Here is a 25,360-nt window from a genome sequence, read left to right as displayed (position 1 = left end):
ACCATACTCATTCCCATAATGACAGTGCTTGTTTGCACTTGCAAATGAATGAGTATTCTCCTTACCACACATCCTCACCAGCATAAGCTGTCACTTGTTTTATTTATTTTGGTCATTCTGACTAGCATAATATGATACATTAAAGTAATTCAATTTGCATTTCCCTGATGTCAGGGAGTGTCTTTTGATTGGAAAATTGAAACCATTGATATTTGAGTATTACTGAAATGTGTGTGATAATTGTGGTCATTATCTTGTTAATTTGGGCGTTATGTTCTCATCAGTATTTTGTGTTTAATACTTTTGGCTTTATTTTTTTTCATGTTTCCTTTGCTATATTTGTTCCTTTCTTCAGCCAAAATTTAATCCTTCCTGTTTGTTGGATACATTTTTTTTAGGCATGGAAAGATTTTGTCCTTTAATTGTGGTATTATACTTTTGCTGGGTATAATTTTTAGGTTATCCACCATACTTTTGTTTAGGACTCGGAATACATTACTTCAGGCTCTTATGGCTTTCAAGGTTTCCATTCAGAAATAAACCATTATTCTGAAAGATTTTCTTTATATATGATTTGAGTTTTTCTCTTGCAGATTTCAAAATACATTGTTATGTGTTCTTAGTGTTTTTAACTATGATATGCTGTGGGGATTTTTTTTCTGTTCTTATTAATATGGTGTTCTATGTGTCTTTTTCTTAATTTGAGGACAATTTCTTCTAGGCTTTTGTTGAAGATCTACTCGATGCACTTACTTGGTATCCTCCTTCATCAATACCTCTAATTTGAAGGTTTTGTTATTTTTATGGTGTCTTCGCCAGTCTAGATCATAGAGAAGGCTATGAGGAGTCTGGGGACCAGGTAGGGTAGGAGAAGCATCCAGAATGAATCTGAGTGGACTAAGGTAAGGCAAGTCATACTGGAGGTGTAGACAGTGGCTAAAGTGAAGATTGGGGTGTGTGGACTGAACTGAGGCACTAGTTGTAGGACCTTGGCTAAATCTGCCATGTATGGAGTGCTGAAAAGTCAAAGAGGTGAATTGTATTCGGGACAACGCTGGTCGATGTACATGCTAAGTTTTTTCTTCTAAGTTAAGCTCTAAGGACTTACTTGTTTTTAATTTATTCACTCATATAATACCTTCCAACTCTAGTCGACCCCCCTCCTCTCTTCTAAGTCTATCATCCATCTACTCTCCGCCATTTCCCTTCAGAAAATGGCAGGACTTCTGGGATATCAACCAAACATAGCAAACCAACTTGTAACACGGACCAGGCACTTCCGTTCATGTTAATGCAGGATGAAGCAACTCAGTAGGAAAGGGTCCCAAGGTCAGGCAAAAAAGGCAGAGACACCCCTTACTATTGCAAGTCCCACAAAATCTCCAAGCTAAACATCAACAGAATGTATTCAGAGAACTGAGCATAGACCCCATGCTTAATACTTTACACTTTCTGAGCACCTATGACCCTGGTTAGTTGATTTTGTGGCTTTGTTTGTGGTATCCTAGACCGCCAAGTCTCCTATAATTCTTTTCTTCCCTTCTACAGCTGGATTCCTAAATCTCTGCCTAAATTTTGGTTGTGGTCTCTACATCTGTTTTCATCAGTTACAGGTCAGAGCCTCGTTGATAACAACAAGGTAGGTAGGCACCAATATGAATATCTCAGATTTAATATTAGGAATTACTTCTTTTTCCCTCCTGATGGGTATGCTTGGTTATATCCTAAATCTCTTGGCTCTCTGGTCACTGGTTCCTAGACCCTAGGTAGGTTCCCTAGGTAGGCAGGGGTGGGTTACCTCTTATGGCTCAGGTCTCAAGCAGGACCAGTAATTGGTGGGCCACTTTCACAATATCTGTGCCACCTTTACCCAAAAAATATCTTACATACAGGACAATTTGTAAATCTGTGGTTTTGTGGCCAGATTGTGTCACAATCTCTCCACTGGAAGTCTTGGCTCATTATAGGAGATGACCAATTTAGGCCCCATATTCCCTATTTCTAGGCGTCTTAGCTAGGGTCACCTTTATAGAGTCCTGGCAATTCTCATTATCTTACAGCACCCACAATGACCTGAAATTCCACTTGTTTTCCCAGTTCTCTTGTCCTCTCTACTTCTCCAACAAAATTTCTCCTGTTCCTACAACTATATACCCTCAGTCCATCTGCAACCCTTATTCTATTTCCCCTTCCCAGTGAGATTCATGCATCCCCCATTGAACCCTCCTTGTTACTTAGCCTCTCTAGGTCTGTAGATTGTAGCATGATTATGTCTTACTTTATAGCTAATATAAATTTCACGTTGTTATTTTTTAACATCTGAGTAATACCTCATTGTGCAAATGTACCACATGTACTTTATCCATTATTCAGTTGAAGGTCATCTAGGTTGTTACGAGATTTTGGCTATTACAAATTAAACTGTTATTAACATAGTTGATGACATGTTCTTGTGGTAGGATGAAGCATCTTTGGGTATATGCCTAGGAGTGGTATAGCTGTGTCTTGAGGTACGCTGATTCTCAATTTTGTGAGAAACTGCCATGCTGTTTCCAATGTGGCTGTACAAGTTCACACTCCTAAAAGTAATAAAAAAGTGTTCCCTTTGCTCCACATCCTTGCCAACATGATCTGTCACTCGTGTTTTTCATCTTAGCAATTCTTATAGGTGTTAAATGGAATATCAAAGTCATTTTATTTGCATTTCCCTAATGGTGAAAGATGTTAAACATTTCTTCAAGGGCTTGTCAGCATATTGAGAATTCTCTCTTTGGCCTGTAGCCCATTTTTAAAATGAATTCTTTGGTTTGCTCTTGTATATTTTCTTGAGTTCTTTATATATTTTGGAAATTAGCCCTCTGTCAGATGTGGAATTGGTGAAAATCATTTCCAATTTTGATCTACTGTCAGTGTCCGTTGCTTACAGAAGCTTTTCAAGTTCACGAAGTGTCATTCACTAATTGTTGATCTTCATGCTCATGCTACTGATGTTCTGCTCAGGAAGTTGTCTCCTGTGCCAGTATGTTCAATTCTATTCCTCACTTTCTCTTCTATCAGGTTCAATGTATTAGGTTTCATATTGAGGTTGTTGATCCACTTGGACTTGAGTTTTGTGCAGAGTGCTAGATATGGATGACTCATTTCTCTTTTCAAGTTGCTGATATACTATATATGCATCTGCCATAGTGTGAGTTGACTTAATTAGAATATGCTCAGCAGCTGACCTTGAATAGATGATTCTCCCTACTTATTTTAACTCCGACATAGAACTCTTGCAACTCTCTATTATCTAGTTCAGAATATTATTTTTTATCAATTCTAACCTTACTTTGATGCAGCTATAATAAATCAGTTCATTTATATCTTCTGAAACTATTCTTACAGCATATGTGCCAAGTTCTTACATCATTGCTTCTCTTAAAGATGTTCATATAAAAAAATCAATTAATAGTTTACCTTAATACTACTTACATGAGTATGTTTACTAATCAAAATAGACACTTGTTGAATTATCTTTTACATCACACAATGCAACAAAAACCTAGTCCTTACCCAGATATTTGACTTTCTAACTCTTTTACCTGCTATTGTTTCTTGAAATTTTTATTTTATCAGTCATGATGTCTAAACATTTGATTTTATCATTTTGTGTTTAAGAACCCCTTCAGTATTTTCTTCATGTACTCTATACACTAACCAACCTCCTAGACTTTAATTGTTAAACAGGGTTTTATCTCAAAGTCCCTGTGAAAGCAAATATAATTTTGTTCATAGGAGAAAGACAAGTAATTATTACCAATATATTTTAATGTGAATGTTATTTTGTAATCAGAGAGTGACTCGATTTCATACCAATTTTTTGCTCCTGGGGAAAAGGAATTGATCTGGCAGAAAACAAACTCAAAGATATAGATCTGTGAAAGTTATTAACCTCTCAATGCCCCATTTAGATTTCCATTCTGCAGGAATCACCGATAAACACACCCATCCATTTTATGTTCCTCATTAAAGCAGAAAGTTAACAAGAAAGCATCACGTCTTGTTTGGGCTTTAAACTTGGAATTTTTTTTATATTTTTCTAAGATGATTCCAGTTCCCTGGAGGGGAACAAGCTAACAAGTGCCCCTAGCCCTCTTGGACAGCTCTTTCCGTATGACAGAGGAGTCCTTTTCTTAATTTCAGTTGAAATTATCTGGAAAGTACCACAGCAATCCCACCTGTGTCCTTAATGAACTAATTCTATAACTCTGATGTAGGCTCATTATCATTCAAAATCCTAGACCATATCACTTCCTTGTCTTTGTACACCTGATTATTTTTAAACTGGAAAATCTGTCAATGTAAAGTTATCAATTCCTGAGTTTTCTTCCCACTAGTTGTTCTTGGTCGGATCAATCAGTAACTGCATATTTATTAGATTTATTGCATTCTCTTCTGTCACATCGTCTTTCCAAAGCTTTTTTGTTCTCTGAATACCCGTCTAAATACAGCAGTGAAATATAAAAGCTGCCTGTTGCCTCCGATTGACAATTAGGCATTGGCCCTAAGCCAAGCTGCCTGAGCCAGCACTAATACGATTCACAACTGGAAGAGACAATCAATTAATCAATACTATAATCTGGAACTGAGCACAGTGGCTCCAGCTACCCACTCACAGCTATTAGATTCAACTGACTGACATTATTTAGAATCAACCAAGTAAAGAAGAAGGAAACTGAAGATTCCCTTAAGGACTTTTTACCCTAAAATCATAGCATTAGCTTCCTTCTGTTTGTGTGCATATTACTGCACCAGTGATATCTGATACGTCAGTAAAACGCTATAGAACAGTGAAATCGGACACAAAAATTCTAAAGACCAAGCATAGTAAATTTGAACAAGAACACTAATGGAATTCTTGGTTTGAGTGTTAAGAAAATAATTCCATTTAAAATAAGACTATTCTGAGAAATCTAAACATCATGACCTAAAATAGCTTTTCTAACATTATTAGAAATTTCTTGACATAAATTTCCATATTCAAATAGTCATACACTTATTTGTATTACTTGAATTAATAGGTGCTATTTGATTAACAAAGTCTTAAAATAATTATGGAAATGTTTATGTTCTTAATCTGCCTTAATCTACAAATGAGCACTTTGAAAAAAAATTAAATGTAAAATGAGAGGCAGGAGGCAGTTAAGATCACATCAAAGACAAAAAGACCTGAGTTTAGATCCCTGCAAATACCTGTCACCCTGTTTCTGAGGGAGGGGCTGTCATCAACCTCAAATTGACAGCTACCAGGATAACTGAAAACTAAGACTCAAGTTCAAAGACAGAACCAGGCTCAATAGTAAAAGTCAAAGAGTGAAGGATATAGATACCAGATACCTTCTATTCCCCTGGCACACACAGGCCAGACACCCACAGATACATATTCTTATATACTCACTAGCACACAGGCACATGTTAATAAATTAAACAAATTTTTAAGAAAAGAGAACCCATGCAGATCTTGCAAAACAGTAACAAATAAAACCTCTTGTATGTTCTGGAAGAATTATAAAATATGGCAGACCTTTGAGGGTCAAGAGCTCCAGCCAGGCCTGTCCATGTAATGATGAATGCCTAATTTCACTGGAAAGTGGTGTCTCTGTGATCAATGCTGTTGTGCGTTCAGTTGTCTTTGGGCCTGGGCATGGTTAGGCTCTGACACTCTGACTACCTATAACTTATAATGTGTCTAACCTGGTACTATGAAAGCCAGATGAGGATGTGAAGTATTTTTTTTCTTTTAAAAAGTGAAACAAAGCAATCTTCTTTGAATTCAGCAGACATGAGAAGGGAGGCTAGCTTTTCTGTCACCATATTTCTAAGTGGGATGATTTGATCTGTGTCATGGTAAAGGCTATTTAGAAAGCCTGTCTTTACAATTAAGAATCATCCCATCTTTCATATCTCGAAAAATGCAATGTGGAAATATCTCATATTTGATTCTGATTACATTGTGGCAAGTTGGTGAAAGGTGCTCAGACTGTAATCTGAACGTATATATTTTTCCCAATGTTTGGAATCTATTCATAACTCAAGGAACATTGGCAATTCAAAAGTCCTTTTAGGGATGTCACAGACCAAACTGAGACTTCATATGACCTAGTGTTGGTTTGAAATTCAGACAGACACAGGTCTTTGTATTGTGACCTTTACATGTGTTATTTGTGGTATTTTTTGAGTTATATAAAGTAAAAGAAGACTTCAGAAATACCACAAAAGTTGTGGATCAGAGAAATTGTAATAGAAGCAAGGATCTATATGCCTTACTAAGAAATCTGTGTATTAAATGAATTGGTAATGTTCAGTTAAGGACAGTATGATTTTAGTCATATCAGCCTCCACTGAAAATTATTTATATTCATATTTCATGGTACATAATAGCTGTCCCTATAACTGAACTATATATTCTGAATAGAATTTTATGAAAGAGCACATGCCTAATTTAATAAATTGATTTTTATTGAAATGAGGCAAGGGCAGCATTAATTTTCAGGCTACCTGCCTACAAAAATCCATGAACAGAAGAAACAGAAAGAGAAAAAATAAATTTAAAATGTGGAATAAATTTAAAATGGTGGCATTTAAATTATTTTGCTCGAAAGATAATTGAGTTGCATTCAAGTTTATCTTAAATAAATGCAATCTTATATTTCTCTTCAAAAATTGAAAGCTAAAACTGGAATTACTATGCTATTTTAGTAGGCTTATTTTTCCACTCTAAACCCTGAATAAGTAATGCAAATGTTACACAGTTGTGAAGGAAATACATGATATCAATTGAAAATGAAATAATGAAATATCCAATTTGGAGCAGTAAACAAGGATTTAATGTTTCATGTTACTTGTTTCAAAATATCTGACTTCATTTTAGCAAAATTTTGAGGCAATATACAAATCTATCTGTAACAGTAGGATATTTTTTATTTTAATGTCATTGTATTTCAAACACCATTTAGGTAGATTTGAAAACTAATTCAAAATTTAAATTGCTGAAAGTATTTGAAAAGGCAGTAATTTAAAATAAAAAGGGTAAGTTAAAATATGTGAGGTATAAAATAGTGGGTAAATGTTAAAGATGATACTGAAATTGCGGCAGCACAACATTTGGTGTTTCCTAGAGAGCCTGTGTAATAGCAATGCCAAGCTAGACTTTCTAGAAAATGGAAAGTAACCATTTACTGCCAAAGGCTAGAAGAGAAAGACTTTGCATAATTAGATTTTTCTGACTTGAGCAGCTAGTTGATTCTGACATATTAGCATCAAGATCCATGCACAGATAAAGAAATATGCAAATAATTGTGGTAAAAAATCAAAACAACAACCAAACTAACCAAAACAAAACAAAAACCCCCTTTTATAGAACAAGAGGGAGGCCAGCTTCAGCCCTCCTACCTAGTCTCTCCTGAATATCTAGCTTTAGGCCTCCAGGGGCTAGTGCCAAACCTCTCCTCAAGACACTAAGGTAAACCTGGTAGCAGTGAGAACCAGATTTTAAGACAAAGTCTACTACACAGAACGAGTCCATGAGCATACTTTCTTGACATTAGAAGTTTAGAAAAGTGGACTAGAACAGGGAAAGCATCATCTACAAGGACTATCTCATAAATTATCATAGACTCTAAGTATTTTCTAATCAAAGCTCTATAAGCAACTCTGAAATAGAGTTTAAAATTAATTAAAAATTAACTTTGACTTAATGTCAATAAGAAGTATGGACTGATGGCTGCTCATAATTGCAGGGTTGTTTCCCTAAAGCCATTAGCTGAATATTTATAATGTTATACCGTCAAGCTTAGCATATCATTAGGAATGATACTGGATATTATAGTGTCTCCTTTCCTCCATATATTGGTTTTGATTCGATTGTTTATAATCATAAGTGAGTTGACCAGTGTCCACCATTATCCCACATCCACTGCACAGCATCTGAAACATCACAATATCTTATATTGCACATTAAAATCAAGTGTCATGTCAATGTCAAAATGATGCACAGGACTGTCAGCAATGCTATAGGAATCATGATTAAAAACAAGAGTTTGTGGACTATTGTACCATGAAGAGATTTGAGTTCTGGAGTTGGACTCTTTTGTCTTACAATTCAGGTCTACCAGTCAGCAATAATATAATTTTTAGCATGTTTTAATCTGTCTTGGCTTTGATTTCCTCTCAATACAATGAAGGTGACATTAACTTCCTACTAAATTTAGGTGATTGAATAAGGTAAGACATAACACATCAAGCAATATCTAATTTTAATTTAATTCCAAAATAAGGTACTAGGTTGAAGAAACATTTTCAAAATAGGCAGCTATAATCCAGAAACCAAGGGCATGGGATAAACTATAATCAAGAAACTAAGGACACGGAATATAGTCAAATGCTTTGTCAAGGACTGAAGCTTAACTCCGTGGTAGAGTTTGCGTAGCATGCACAGAAGCTCCCCTCAAAATAGGCCACTAACTGAAATAAAATTATTGTATTTATATATTTATTTACTTTGGTATTAAGAAATGAATCCAGTTCCCTGCAGTTCAAGGTAAAAGAGAGTATTTTATATTACTCTCCTCCCATAGGAAAAAAACCAAAATTCCCAAAGGGTGCTCTGTATATGAATATGGAGACTACCAAGGAATAATTTGTGATCCTAGAATGTATATAATGGTATAATGTCTAAGCTAAAACTGAGAATTCTACAAGCAACTAGCTTGCAAACAAGATCCATTTCAGCAGCAAGGAAGCCTGGCTTGGGAATGATAATGGTGCCACTAAAAACTTCAAGAACAATAAATTTCTCTGTGTTTTGTTCAGACTACTTTAGAAGCTCATGGAATCAAAAAGTTCTCACCCATTATAAGGATGTCAGTTGGAACAGAGAAGAGACTTCAACAACAACAACAAAAATAAGCAAACAAACAAAAAAAACAGAACAAAAGAAAGAAAAAGAAAAAGAAAAAAGAAGAAAAAAAAAGGCTAAGTAAGGACTAAGCATTGAGACTGGTGAAAAGGACTCTTCAGGGTGGCAATGTGAACCATAGCTGCCGATATTTCATGCAAAGGACAGATGGGATACAGCTTTGAACATCAGCTAACATAAAGAGAAACAAACTTATGTTAGCTTGTATATTCAACAATGCTATGTCCTTTTATCTCTTCTACCTCTTTTCCATTTATTCTAGTCCAACATCAGTGACAAAGATGAATGAGAAAAAGGAAGTTCAACCTGAAGTTAAATCCATAGTTTTGATATATTGACAACATGAGACTCTAAAATTACTGAATTGAAACAGTTTTATATTTAAAATTGCCAGAGGTTTTCTTGGCATTTAAAAGTGGGCAGAAATGTAATTGTCCTTGCTGAAATTAACATTGAAGAACAGAAAAAAAACTAGCCTTTGTAGAAAAAAGTAAGGCAAAGTTTGTTTTGCAATTATGTTGGTTTGCTTCATGATTACACTTTCTAGTCATTCAGTGTCTACTGTGTTTGCTATGTTGATATCTATATTAACTCTGTTATATACATGAACTGAATGAACTGAAACTCAGCCTCTGTGCTTCATTATAATAAATATTATAGTAAATATCTCTCTTGGGAAAGATACCATTCTGGGACCTGAGAATAAAGTGGATTTTATAGACTCTAATGATATTAGGTTTCTGAGAAATGAGAAAAACATTTAAACAAGTATGACAGGCAATAAAATGACCCTCCCCAAGACAATTGCAAGTAAATTCACAGAATTATTAAGTATATTATTTTACATGACAGTGGAAATTAATGACCTATAAGGAAATGCAGAGAGTATCCTGCACTTGGGGTGATTCTAATGAAATCACAAAGGCTCATAAAGAGAAAAAGAGATAAAAGCATTAGTCTGCGAATGTTGATGTGACTCCTCAGACCAGGCAGAGGGCAGAAAGAAAAGGAAATATAGTTTCTATAGTGCTAGCTTTGAAGACAAAGGAAAGAGGCACATGCTAAAGAAGGGAACTTCTAGGCATTGCAAGTTGGAGACTGACCCTTTTGTTCTAGAAGAAATAAACTGCTTGTTCATTTAGAATTCTCATAGCAGAAACATATTTATTGTTAAGCAACATATCTACAGAGTATAGTGTCCATATAAAACTAATGTAATAGACAAGATTGAAGCACAATGATCTTGTGGTAACAGAAATGCAGAGACATTTTAGTCATAGGGCTTCAGGATGCATTACCTAATCAAAATATCTAGAATGGGTTTCCTAAGAAGGTGGTGAATGGTTTAAGATTTGAAGAAGAACAATTCCTGGAAAAAAACAACTAGAAAAGTGAAGGCCTAATGGTAAAAGTTAACAAGAGGTGCCCAAAAGAATTAGAGAAAATCTTTGCAGTCTTTACAGAAGGACAAAGAAGGATATTTCATAATGAAGTCGGTGAGTATATGGAGACTGAATCAGCTCTGACATGCTGGGAAGTCTGAACTTTTATCACAAGAACAGCAGGAATATATGAAAAATTTTACAGGAAAGTATTATTACTACACTTTAGTATGTATGCTGTGGGGAATTAATAATAAGAAATATTAAGGAAAGACCACTTCAGAAGAAATAGTCATCATTCACAATGATGACAGCATTTTCTTGGACTTAGGTAGTAGCTATGCAAATGAATAGAAGTATCCAGAAACCAATCTGGCAATTGAACATCAGTGATCTCATCATTTGCTAGCTGAAGAGGTGCCCAGGTAGATGAGGTTGCATTTCTGAGAGAATGTAAAAATATTAAATATGGCAAAGTGAGAAGGGAATATTATGGGCGTACACCTCAAGGTATGGTATATGGCATTCAGCTCACACTATCTGTGCAATGCTCACTGCAATGGAAAGAAGCAATTGAGTATTTGGAACGAAATCCAGGCATGGGTGTTGGAGTTGGGTTTGGGGAATGATTTCGGTGACATCAGCTAATGTCAGTCCTAATAACTTTGGAGGTGGATGCATTGCCAAAAGTTTCTTGGATTCATCTAAGAAATCATCGGAGTGAAAAAACACAGAGAGACCACAATGGTACCTTGAATGATACAATGATTTTAATGAGAGAATAATTAAAGGACCATTCTAAGAAAAAATGCGAGGACAGGGAAAAGCGAGGCAAGCTTGGAGAGAGTTACACTGCAGACAAAAAGGAAACAGATGCTCAAAAAGAGAAGATTCCAACAGAGTCTAGTGTTTCCAAGAATTAAGATTCCTGAACAATGTAATGTCTTGAAATGCATAGCTATCTAAAGCTATTATGGCAGCTAGGCCAGGGACATGGTGCAGGGAAATTTAGCATTAGGCGAGTATAGAAAATCAAGACTATAAATATGAACACATTCAAGAATTTTGATTCTATAGGGAAAGAAAAAATATTTCCCGAGGGACTTAAGATTAAATATTCTTGTTATTTTTATTAATATTTTATGATTTTCTTATTACTTCTGTATATTTAAAATTAAACGTATTCTAATGGCATTCATCCTGTTGCAAAAGAAGAAAAGCAAGATACAAGCAGATTGTTGGTAGTGATGTCACTATTTTACGGCATCCAGAAATCAAGCAACCAGAGTGTAGCCACATACTTTGTCAAGGGCTGAAGCTTAACTCCATAGTCGAGCTTACCTAACATATACAGAAGCTTGTGTTCCATCCCCAGGACCACAGTGGTGGAGAATCGCGTGGACCAGTTTTGTACATTGAAAGTTTTCTCTTCCTCATGCAGACAGGGTGATGAAAAGTGTACACATTTGTAGTGTTGTTGTAGTGTGGAATATATGAAGTCTGTTTTCCTGCAATGACTTTAGGAAATCTTATGGATCTAATTGTTTGCGGTGGATGGGCTGAGTATTTGAGAAGAGTTGGAAAAGTTTGAAGCCGTATCTGAGAGGAATGGGAAATACGTTGCATAATGGAAAGTAATGATTCCAAGGAATTGTGGAGATTTTAGGTAACATTAAAAATCATTCAAATATGTACTTACCATTTTGTATTTTTTTGGGGGGGGGACACACTGTAGCAGTTATCAAAAAATTTTGGCAGCCTTGGTTCATGAATAAGAAAAAAATGCTATTATGAGACCACCAAGGTGCTCCATTGGTAAAACTTTCTTGTCCCAAGCCTGACTACCTGAGTTCAACACTCAGAGCATACATGGTGATAAGAGAAGCAGACGCACTCAGATTGTCCTCTGAACACCATATGTGCGTCATGGGTTATGCATGCCACCTCCCACATAAAACACATAAAAACAAACTTTTGAAAATCTCATTATTTGTAATTTTTAGTTCATTGCTCTAGAGCATGAGATGCTCATTGGCAGCAAAGCAGGTGACATTCTTCTGCCAGATACTGAAGATTTATTATGTTTGTGTGTCACCATACTGCTCATTTAAGATTGGAGACAAAGAAACTCGCAAGGCCTTTTGAGTTTAAATTCCCTTCTATGTATGTTCCCTTAGGTTAATGAGATATAGCTTGTTGGGCTAAGGTAATGAGAAATTAAAACTTTTAGCAATTTGTGTGTGTGTGTGTGTGTGTGTGTGTGTGTGTGTGTGTGCCTTCTACAGTAATGTTATTCACAGCATCACATGGTTTACCATTAAGGAGGAAAGTAAACCAAATTATTTATGTAAAACTCATTTAATTTGCCTATAACTCTGTCACTGCAATCTGTAGCTTCATCATGAAGATATATGAAGTGTCACGGAACACTTGTGCTCCCATTCAAAGCCTATGCATGTCCTTAGATATGGGCCACCCCCCATGATTAGATGTGTGATGGCTTATGATTAGATTTTATTTTTCAATTTCCAACTTTTTCAATTCAATTTTGTTGCATCTATAGCCTCTTCTTTTAATTAAAGTAAAATTTAAAAATTAAATCTCCTCTGCTAGGCTGTCTAACTTGGAGCCACACAAGAATCAAAAATTCTCATTTTCTTCATCTCCTGGTCTCTTTACAGACTAAATATGATTTAAAGAACAGTACCCTGTATAAGGAGTGTGGATTTTGCAGATTTATTTTCTGACCATTAATTATGGCCTTTCCCAATGCTATCTGAAAAAAGATCATATAATATTGTGCACTAAAAGAGTACAAAATTGTTATTTGGCATGTAATGGTTTGAGTTTAGTATGCATACAAGCTGGCATGGCTAAATCAGCCTGATAAATATTATTCATCTATTTTCTGATTTTTTGTGAAATATTTAAAACTTAAATTTAATAATTTTGAATATCACAGCATATTTTAATTTCCTATAGCCACTGTTCTGTATAAATACTTATCCCATTAATTCCTTCGATCTAAATATAACTATGCCACTTGACGAATATTTCCATTTCTCTCATCTCTGTTCCTGGTTACTATTATCCTATTATGCTTCTGTGACTTCAACACTTTGAATTCTTCAAGTAAGATATATCACCCATGTCTTAAGTGACACCTAATGAGTGAGACCTAGCCTTATTAGACTAAGCTTATTAGAGTAAATGGAAGTATGGACGTTTTCTTTTCTTTTCTTTTTTTCTTTTTTCTTTCTTTCTTTTTTTTTTTTTTTGAAGCCAGAGTACGATTCACTGAGTACATAAACTACGCTCTTCTTTTAAAGAACACCTAGCTTGTATGGTGATTCGAATGAGAATGTCCTCCGTACTCTTGTCCATTTGAACTCTTGGTCCCCACTTGGTGGCATTGTTTGGGAGGTTAGGAAGGATGTCACTTGAAGGCGAGCTTTGAGAGTTTAAAGTCTCAGATTGAAGTTCACTCTCTATCTCTCACTCTCTTACCTTCTTGAAGTTCAAGATGTGAGCTCTAAGCTTTCTACTGATGTCCTTTCTCTCCACTATTACAAAGTCTAATTTTGTAGAACCACATGCCAAATAAACTCTTTCCCAAGGAGCCTTGGTCATTGTGTTTTATCACAACAAAAAGCAATTCCCACAGATTTATTCATGTCACAGCTATTATGGCTAAGACTGCTATGAACATGAAAGGCAATATTACAATATTTCTACTTCTATTGGGTAGTCATAAGTGGGGTTTACTTGATCACAAGGTACCTGTTTTTAATTTTTAAATAAATTCCTCTATTCTGTTTCAAAATGTTTTTCAATTTACATTCCTACCCAGTATACACAACTGTGCATAATCAATGGCATTTTACCTTTTGAGTGGATGAAAGTCCACTCAAACTGGGAGGAATCGTGTTGTTGGTTTAGTAAGCTGTGCACTTTTCTTGCATTTATTGGTCATATGTATGTCTCTGAGAAATGTCTGCTCATGTCACTTTCCCAGCTTTTGTAATTTTTACTTGCTTGTTTGCTTGGTTTTTACCCTTCAATTTTTTAATTCCTATATATTTTGGATGTTAATCATATATTAGATATTGCAATGGTTTTCTCCCATTTTTTGTTTATCCTTCTATTTAGCTTTCCATACTCATTGCAATATTGTTTCAATAAATTGTTACTACATTGTTTGAAATAATCTCCATTTTCATTTTGTGCAGTAATTTCAAAGTCATATGTAAAAAATAAATAATCATTTCTGAGTAAATATTAGACACCAAGTCCTTGTTTTCTATCACCGTTTGGGCTTTAGTGGCTTTACTTAGTTCCTTAATAACACTGTGCTGATGGCTAGAATGCACGGGGCTAGGTCCCAGCTTCTCTTTTCTGCATGTGAGTAGTTTTTCCCGTAGCCAGATAAAGAGATAGCTTTACCTATTCTGCATTGCTGGCTTGTTTGTTTTGCATGAACTGACTGTGAATGCATGACCTTATTCCTAGGCATTCTCTTCTGTTCTGTTGCTTAATGTGCCTGAGTTGATTACAGCACCAAATGTTTTTATTGTAGTACTGCCGTGTTTATTCTGATTGTTTCTTCTGTCCATTCATTGTGCTTGGAGACTCCATATTAGTTTAAGAGCTTCTTTTAATTTTGTGTGAAAATGAAGCAGGAACCCATACAAGGATTGTATCAATCTACTAATAGCTTTATGTGCTTTAACATTTAGCAGTTATATCTATTTAGGTTTATTTCCTTCATTGCTTTTATCTGTGTTTTATAGCTTTTAGTGTACAGGCTTCAAACCTCTTAGTTGAATTTAAAAGTATTACATTTAAACCTCTTTGTTGCTTTGTACATTGGACTCTCATTATAAATTTCCTTTCAAATACTTCCTTGGTAGTATATAGATAGCTTACTAATTTTTTAATATCACTGTTTATTTTATAGTGAAACTGAAATTGTAAAACGATTTAAAACGTATTTTTGGTAGAATCTTCAATGTTTTGTTTACATCTGATTTTTATTTTTAACAAATAGAGATAATTGTATCTCCTCTTTTCCTACTGTGGTGCATTTTTATTTTTTCCTGTTCTGTTACTACTTTGCCCAGGACTTCCACCAATGTGCTGAAAAGATGTGATAAGCAGGCAGCATCGCATTGGCCTTCATTCCATAGGAGCAGTTTAAGAATATTAAATGATTTTTGTTGTTGTTGTTGTTGTGGTGGTGGTGGTGGTGGTGGTGGTGGTGGTGGTGGTGGTGGTGGTGGTGGTGGTGGTGGTGGTGGCTGTCCATTTAAACATGTATTTAGAACTGCACCTTGTCAGAACCTTCCCTTCCCTCCCTACTCCCCGGTTAAGTGAGGTTTTTACTGATCTCTAGGGCAGTTCAAACCCTAAGTGCTCCAGCGCTCACACATCCCCTCTGGTGCTTGGTTGAACCAGGGAATCACTAGACAATGAAAATGCAGAGACTGGATTTGGGGGTCGTTTTGTGCCTCTAGCATCTTGAACAGCAACCCCTAACTTGTTTTACCCCCAAAATATCGTCTTCAGTAGTGGCTGAATCTGCCACTGTCAAAATGCGTTACTTGCATTTATTCCAAATAATTTCGTTTCCTCTTAACTGTTTATGCAAATTGTATAAGCTTTCTTATGCCCAAGCTTGAAAAATTATTTCCCCTAAACAAGAAGCCCCCACCAATCCTCCAATTGTGTTTATTTACATGAGAAGTTCATACAAAAGCCCTCCCCTCTAGTCCTAGCAGGGCAGTGGTGAGCCGAGGGGAGGCAGAGATGGCTTGTGCAAGTACAAACGACCTCAAGAACTGTAGCCTGCAACCGGAGACTGCTAAGTCCTGATGTCTGGTGCCGAGGTCTTCAGGGTTTTGCCCTTGGTTTACTGAGGGGGAAAGGGGCAGAGCTGCTGCTGCCCCCCCGCTTCTGACCTGCAGTGCAAAAGGGACATCATGTATACGCAGCGTTTATTTGGAGCTTTTCCTTTGGTCTTTCCCCCTCTCTTTCACTTACGAAACTTGTGTGCATGGATTTCACCTCTCCATAGCTAGAGGCCATGGGCATTATGACTTGGTCTCCTAAAGGGTTGGTTTTGTTATACGACACGAAGAATGCTATCTCAGCCTTGTTTCTCCAGAGTTGTGTTTTTCAGTCATTTCTTCAAGGAAAACTAAATGATTTAGTTGGAGCAAAGCTTTAAGTGTGTTGGTGTGCTTCTGTGTGGCTGTCCCTGTTGTCTAGTAGATCACAGTGATTTGGTCCTCTTCAAGCCTTTGGCTCCAGGGACACTCACTCCTCTCAGCAGAGCCTCTCCTTGCCACAGCAGTGGCCACCATCGGTTTCCTGGCCTCTGGTCCAGCACTGGCCCCAGAATGGGAAGGAAGTGCTATGTATGCAGCAGGGCCTCTTCCCTATGTGCCGGGATGACTTGGATCTGGGAAGGGCATGTCATCTCATTCACTGTTCCTCCTGGATGCTTCTTCCTCCTGCTTCCTGTGGGATCAGAGCATGGCTCCTGTTGACTAGTAACTTGAGGTCCCCGACCTCTGGGACACAGCGTCCAGCTCATCCTGCAGCTTTTGCCTGATGCCTGGGCCTCAGTCCTACTGAAGTTGGCAAAGCACTGGGTATCTTGTGCAGCTGCTGTGGATGGGATGGTGGCCCTGCTCACTGCAGGGTCTGAGGTAGACTGAGGCCAGCCGGGCACTGTATGGCTGGCTCTTATGAGGAAGGCTGAAGATTTAGGAGAAAAGAAAGGTTCCCAACATGTTGGTTGTTGACTGGCCCTGTATGTTAAACCTTTGACCGGTTTACTCGTTTCCATCCTGGAAGATTTTTAACAAAGGGGAAAACCCACAGCAATAAGTCTTTGGTGAGCAGCTAACTGGTACACACGACACCCTGCTTTTCATACAGAACTAGCCAATAAAAAGACAACTCACATGTAAATACATTTTTCCATTTCACACCGTTGTATTATATATGTATATGATGATCGCTTTTCCAGAAACTTTTTCATACCTGCTGGTTGTCCTGTTTCCTGGGTTGTTTTTAACTGAAGAAAAATTGCTCATTTGCCAGAGGGGACAAAAGCATCTTGTGCCATTCCCCATGAGGTGGCCTCCATGGCACCTACTCTCCCAGTTCCTCGGCAGCTTATCCCCTGTGGTCTCTCCCCACATGCCTACTCCAGGGCTGATAGGGATGGGGATCTTGCTTTAAGTCAGAAGTCTCAAATGGCATGATCATCAATTAAAGGGGAAGATAACATGTCAACCTTCAAACTGCCCAAACCACTGAGCGCTCCAGCCCTACGCTGCTGCTAATGACAATACGAGGCTTACTCTGCTACTCGAGAACTATTTTTATGTAATTAATGTATGCTTTCTTGTTTATAAATGCCTAACTTAAAAAAGAAAACAAAGAAAAAGATTGCCATATTTATCTTTTAAAAAGGAAGAATATTAAATGCTGAGTGATCCTTCCTATTAGTAATATATGACATTTAAATGTTGAAGTACATTCTTTCTTTTTCTAATCTACTGACTCTAAATCAAATTTACTAATGTGTATGGAGGGGGAAGAAACAGTTTTGTGCATGTGAGTGAAGGTGTCATTAAAGGCCATGGGCGTTGGGAGTAACCACGGAGGTGGAATTTCAGGTAGTTGAGTCATCCAGTGTGGGAGTTGAGAGACCAAGTTAGGTTCTCTACAAGAACAGCACTTGCTCTTAACCACAAAGCTATATTGCCATTCCCTGCTCGATCTTTTCATCCAGAAAGTGTACTAATATATATGAAGCATGGTTTTATTTTATTTTATTTTTGTCTTTTGGACTTGGGGACATCTCAGATCATCTTGTGCACTGCATTAATGCATATATGCACTTATTGACTTCTCTATGTTTTGCAACCCTGGCATCTCAGGACAAACCTCACTCTTACTAGGGTGCATTATTCCATTAATGTGCTTCAAATTTAGTTTGTGAACATGTTAGTCGTCAAGGTGGTTTTCCTTTGTTTATCAGAGATGTTAGCCAATGATTTTCTTCCCTTGCAATATCCTTGTCTGGCTTGAACATGAAAATTATATCTGCCTGATAACTGAGCTTGGGATTAGTATCTCCACTCGGAGTTTTAGAAGTTTCTGAACCATGGGAATCATGTACCCTGACTATCTCCCTAAATCTCTGGGTAAAGCCTCAGTTGCTATCCATTACTGCTCAGAAACGTGTGCACTCCTTGTCTGTCAGTTCACACTCCAGCCAGATTTGTGTGTCTAGAGTTCATTCATCTGTTTATGTGTATAGTTATTCTTAGTGCTTTCTTAGGATCCTTTATATTTGTATGATATTGATGACAATATTTTCTCTCTCATGTGTGGTTTTATCTCAGCCCTTTTAAAAAACAAACCTACTTAAGGCTCATTGAGTTTACCTTATCACAAAAAAAATCTCATTTGTCTGGATCCTTTATACTAAAGTCTTTGTTGGTGGCCTTTTTGTTTTTTGTTTTGTTTTGTTTTTTGTTTTTACTAACTTAGAGATTAGTTTGTTCTTATGATAACTCCTCTTTGTGTCACATCAGAATATAATTGATCTTTCTTGTTTTATAACAGAGGCACAGGTTTTCACAAGTCGTCTTCTTTGAAAATCTGAAGGTAGAACCTAGGATAATCTAATGTTCTGTCATGGAACCCCAACCCCAGCCCCAGTTGTTGCCCCCACCCCAGATTTCCTTAAGCAAATTATACTAGGCTTATATGGTACAGAAATGTCTCACTGATAAAAAATCTTCATATTGATAAGAACAGATGGTTTGATGTAAAAACAAAGCTCAAACTGATCACATAAGCATAAGCAATCTTTATTCTCCTCTTTCCCTATACCAGGTTAGACTCTTTAAATAATGCATCTTTTGGGGTATTAGAAATGATTCAGGGACTAAGGACAGCTTTAGCAGCATATGTATATCTGTGAGGTTATTACATAGTAGAAGTGCTCAACAATCATTAGCTATTTGGGTCTCCACATAATCTAACATCCATCTAATGGTTTGAAAAAGAAGACATTAGAAAAATAACTGGTATTACATGAGGTTGTAGGATGGAGAGGTATCTCTCTTGTTGAATTATGTCCTTATAAGTGGAGACAGCGGAGGGAAGACATACTCTGACTTTGTCACGTCATATAATATGATGCTTAGAGCAAAAAATCAGCTGTTTGTGACCAAGAAGATTCGCAACCTTAATCTTGGGCTTTCCAGCCTCAGAAATATGAGGAAATACTCTTGTGGTTCGAAGCCACCCGGTCTATGTTGGTTTGTTCCTGCAGCATGAACAGATGAAGACAGTAACAGCCAAGCCTAGAAGTCTCAGTTTATTACAGTCAAGGCATTTAGTTCTCACCCACAAATCTGTAATCTATCCCGCTCCATGATCCAGGCTTTTGATTCATAAGAGCAGCAGCTACCAAAATCACACACAGGCTTTGGGGAGTATAAGCAGAAACCTTAAGCTCAGCAAAATTCTCTTTAAAAGTGCCTACATAACATCTCACCCAGCACTGCCAAAGCAAGAGGCAAGTCAGTGTCAATGAGCAGAACAGCCTATGCTTTGGCAAGAAAGAGTCAAGAGTCTTGCGTACTTGGTTGAGCAATGGCATAGCATGTCTCAATCGACAGTTTGATTAGTTAAGACTTTGCAGGTCCTAGTAAGTCTTGAAGTTCTCCTGTAAAGTCTGATCAGAGAGTTGTATTTATGTTTTCTACTTCAAATTGTTTTTCAGCTTTGACTGTGGAAAACCAGAAGCTTCAAAATCTGACACCTGATTATTTAATGTTTTTCATATTAATAAGTATTTTGTGGAGATCTAGACACTTGATTAAAGTTAATAATAATGAGCACTTATATGTGTAGCTAATATTAGTCTTTATCATATTCATCTCCTTACAAGTTAACCATTAATTTATGGTTCATATTCATAAAACGGTTCCCTGTTTTATGAATATGAAAAAACTAAGGTTTCACATTTCAAAATGTTTGATAATTTTTAAATAAAATTTCAATTGCAAGTTATAGATATCAGTTTATCTATCTCAAAAATATACATTCAAATAAGCACACAGACATAGCCAATGCAGAGAAAGAGAGAGTGAAAGAGTTCCAGAATATTATGTGTAATATTTACATAATACCAAAATTACAAGATTATTCCATTTTGCCTATATATACATTTACCTGTCAACAAGCTCTGGAATTTATTTCTATTCCACCTACTACTTACAAAGCTTTTGTTTGTTTATTTGTTTGTTTATTGTCATCTTAGAAGCTGATGCAAGTGAGTAAAAATTAGTTGCCACATGCGTTGAGAGTAAAGTTAGTGGTTCCCTCTCCAGAGTGCTATTTATATATGAACATGAGTTTTCCAAGACAAGTGTGGGCAATCTGCAAGCACCAAATAGTGTTGTGAAAAGTCTGAAACATGAAATAGCCTAGGGTGGGCAATTAGTGTAAACCACACACCATGGGGAGGATGTAAATGTGTTGTACTGAGCCCAGAAAGATGTATTTGATTCTTAATTCACAAGTAAATGTATGTCCCTCTATCAGTTCTGGTTCATGTAGATTTTAATCAAGCAATTTAGCTGGTTCATTTCTCATATGCCCTCATCAACTGGAGTGCAAAGTCTACTCAGCAGCCAGAAAAGATGAGGTCAGCCTTGAAAATAAGTGTTGGCCCACTTGCCAGAGAACCAGAAGAAACCAGCATGAACAAATGAGATCTGCCCCTTTTGGACCCATCTCCACAGGGCAACAGAAATATTTAAAGGGTGAAAATTATAATCAAAGTGGTTACTTGGCACCACTTAGAACTCACTCACAACAATCCAGTGACAACTTGGTTGGATGTTTCATACTGTGTTCTAATTTCTACAATTGCAAGTTCATCTTTATCATCAATATTGGATAGTCATGCCACTTGAGAGTCTAGAATCTGCCTGAATCAGTATGTGGCCAGCCTAACATTCCTTAGCAAATCAAAAACTAATTGAAATATGAAATTTGTTCAACAAGTACTTTAGAATTTATTTCCAATGTTAGGATTTAAATTTTAACTGGTTCATTAGACAAAGTACTGTGATATATATGGGAAATTTGAAATCAACATAGATATCTTACTTATGTTCTGTAAATGATTTGGCTGAAATTTCAGTTGCTAGGTTAAACATGGAACTAATTAGTATCAACCTCTACATGCAAAGGTGCCAAAGTAACAGCACCCAATGGGGTTCCGTAAAATTAGCAACCTGAGTCGCCAAGGCAGAAAAATAAAAAATAAAACAGAAAAATAAAATAAACAAACAAAAAACAAAATCACTACTGATTTCCTTTCAAAGACAAGTCCTAGCTGTTCATGTTACAACTAATTCATTAATGGTCTATAAGTGATGAATCTAAGCCAAATGACTATTTAATAGACAGATACTCTCATAGGTGGGGTAGAGAACAAACAGATAGTCAACAATGGCTGCCCGTCTAGCATCCCTGATAGCAGCACAGTGGGCACCATTGCCTTGCCAGCCCTGGTTTAGTCTGTAACACCGCTTCATTTGACTCTTGGTAGCACATTGTGAGGGAAACCATCACATTGTGCCTTTCTAGAAACAGCACAATTCATGATTTATCAAAGTGTCATTTTGTTGATGAGCTGAAAAACAAACCTCATTTCATCAACAACATCTAACACATTTTACATAATATATATATTATCTAATAGCTTCTAAAATTAATTTTCCAAGATGGTTTCCTAAAAAGAAAGAAAAGTAGAAGTTTTCAAAAAATCATCTAGTTTACATTAGACTTTTAAAGTTTCTTTTCTAACTCTATGTCATGCAAAAAATGTGAAATCTTTTAACTCTTTCATGGTAAAGAACTAAGTTCAACTACAACTCTTGGGTGAGAGTAATTTACAATCCTTCAGATGGAGGCCTATAGGCCTAGCTATACATGAGCAGTCCATTCACACTCAGGAAAATGTCTTAATATTTTATTTTATCTCAATATGTAATTTAGAGACAGAATCAACTTTCTGGCATCTGGGAAGCCTGTGAATCTTTCAATGGGAAGGCTTCCTCAACATCAGAACTGGTAAATCTGGAGTAAGCCCTGGAAAGTACAGATAAAAACGACAATAGCCAAATACAAGACTCGGACTCCACCAAACAAATATGACACTGTAGTATTGGAATTATTTGATGTCCAAAGCAACAGGACAAGAAAGTTAAAAGAGTTTATGAAAGAAGTGAATGAATGCAGATGCTAAAGGAGGGCAACCGCCTTTGATTTGGGAAATACACATTTATGGCATAAATATCAGGATTTATTTTAAGGTAAGGTTACCTATCTGGAGCTCTACATTTTTAAGAGACTGGATATTTCTTTTTTTTTGAGAAGTTTGCTTAAGATATATTAATGATCTGCAGGTAGAACATTGATGGATATTTCTAATCTAGTATATTTTCCCAGAATCCTAGTCTAGCACAAATATTTAGCCTTACTCAGTCTTCCCGGTGTATATAATTGAGATTTAAGGAAGCTCCAAGTTAGTTATCTTGTGCTTTTTCTTATTCAGAGCTCTTTGAGAAGCAGAAGATGGGACATGTGCATGTTCAGAATAATGTCTTATTGCTGGGAGTAAGGAAAGACTGCTTTTATGTTTTCGATAAACCTGGTGGTATTATGCATTTGCACCCTGACAGCATCAATGGCGCATTGGCTCAAGTGACTGATGTTCTGATGCCAGGCAACATCACATATTGCAAAGCAGGGCAGTAAATGAATTTAGATGGGTGGTGGGAAACATGTCTTTAAGTATAAAGTACAGCCATATCCTCAGACACTTCTGTAGAAATGTTTGTTCATAGATGCTGACCACAAGCAGACTTACTGAGGTTGTTCCTGGAGGAAGGGCTTAGCCAGAAAGTCACCATCATCCAGATGTCCTGTACCCTGAGTTTAATTCAGACATAAATTCACAGGTTGAAGCATAAGGTTGCATGCTGTGGCAATATATTCTTCTGTAAATATTAGGAAATATTCTAGAAAGACAACATTACTTCTAAGATGGCTGAACGTTGTACCTGTATGGATAGGAATGCATCCTATTGGTGTGATTTTCAATAATATGGGTGGCTTGAGGAATGGGTTATAGAAGCTCATTTCTATTATTAGCTGTGATACCCCCCACCCATGCAGGCATCATGCATACCTTGCCAAAGTAGCTTCCAAAAAAGATTGTCTTAAGATTATTTCCAAGATAATTCAGAAGAGAGAGCAATGTCAAAAGACCAGAAGATCTGAATTTCAGGAGTTCTGAGGCTGCTGGGGACAGAATTGTCTTTGATACCTATCTATGGCCATACTGCTTCCTTCGTGTGCAATTGTATGATAAATTGAATCTGCAACTAACACTAGTTAACCTATGTCAAAATCAGGAATCAGATTTTTCTATGTCTCACCATCTGAACTGGTATTCTAGGAAGTAAAATATGTAATCATATGCTCTCTTAGGAAACAAAGGTGGCAAGATGATTTTATCCAAGTTTAGTCTTCAGAGAGAACTAGGTGATACTCAGGTATGTTACCCCAAGTATTCCAAGACCATCTTTGCATGGTTCCTGACTGAAAATGAAGCTTTGTGTGTCGTGTACAGTGCTCTTTCAAAAAAAATGAAATCCAATGTGTTATCTGTCTCTGCAGGCAATGTTACCATGCTTTCTAATACTACAGTCCTGAATTACAATCCCCATTTCTTAATGCAGTATTTTGTGCTAGCTTTAATAACAATATCATTTTCTTATGTTTTATCACCTCAGGTTTTATTGTATTGGTAAATAGAACTGAAATTAAATATTCATTAATATCCTGAAATAAATATCACTAAATGAGAATGGAATGGTTCATTGAGCCATTCATTGCCCGGGAGTGCAACATTAAAAGCCTCTTTTATAAAGGATTTCTTTAGTAGGCTTTTTAAACCAATATTCTCAGTTCAGCTGGATTGTTGTTTTAGTTTTAAATGACTAGTCTCTGGGTCTCACTTCATCCTCATCTGTCCCTACAGTTTCAGTTATTAAGACCCTGCAGTTCATAGACATCAGTAGATGCAATACTGCCTGGCACTTGGAAATAGTGGGTACTTTCTGTTTGTGACAAGTACATATGGCTAACTGGACACTGGGAGTAGATTCTTCTACAAAAAGAAACAGATTTCTTTTACATCTCTTCTGATGAAATCGATTTTATTTCCACATATAATTATAGGTCTGTTTCTTTAACTTTATGTCTAAATAATTGAAGATTATTTAAGATACCTTGCATCTTCTTTAGAAACCTAGTGATGATTTCTTTTAAGTACAACAGAAATTCAGTCTCCAGAATCATTGCCATCCCACTATCCTGATTTATCAAAGACACCGAGTAACAACTTTACAAAAAAAATTTACACTAACATCTGAAGCAGCACTTTCCCCACCTAACTGAAGGTTTTTCTATGGTGACAAAGAGTTTTCACTAATGCTCACCATTTTCTTCAATCTCTCTCTTTCTCTCTCCTCTCTCTCTCATGTCTTTGCAAATTTTTTTTTTGGTTCTTTTTTTCGGAGCTGGGGACCGAACCCAGGGCCTTGCGCTTCCTAGGTAAGCGCTCTACCACTGAGCTAAATCCCCAGCCCCCATGTCTTTGCAAATTTAATAAAACATTTAATGTCATAATCCTGTTATATGTTATTAACTTATATTTTCATTATTGATTCTTACTATCTCTATAATTCCAAGCTTTCACATGACAGTGGTTTTTATACTCAGAACCTGCACAAAAGCTAACCAAAGTACCAGTTTGATTATTGTGAATCCTGCAAGGGTTTCCTTTCATTATTCATATATCTGTACATGCAGGCAAAATGCGTTTTAAATAAGATATTTCTCAGTGATAGTG

The 25,360-nt window shown here is 36.5% G+C and overlaps 1 protein-coding gene across 44 annotated transcripts in view; it reads left to right on the top strand.

The window, feature by feature from the left end:
• Positions 1–25,360, top strand: part of Ptprd (protein tyrosine phosphatase, receptor type, D) — a 2,322,278-nt gene that overhangs the window by 1,490,069 nt on the left and 806,849 nt on the right. The window lies entirely within an intron of this gene.

This window comes from Rattus norvegicus, chromosome 5, assembly GCF_036323735.1.
Source record: "Rattus norvegicus strain BN/NHsdMcwi chromosome 5, GRCr8, whole genome shotgun sequence".
Classification (NCBI taxonomy): domain Eukaryota; kingdom Metazoa; phylum Chordata; class Mammalia; order Rodentia; family Muridae; genus Rattus; species Rattus norvegicus.
The sequence above is the reverse complement of the archived record's forward strand: the minus strand, read 5'-3'. Positions and strand labels throughout refer to the sequence as shown.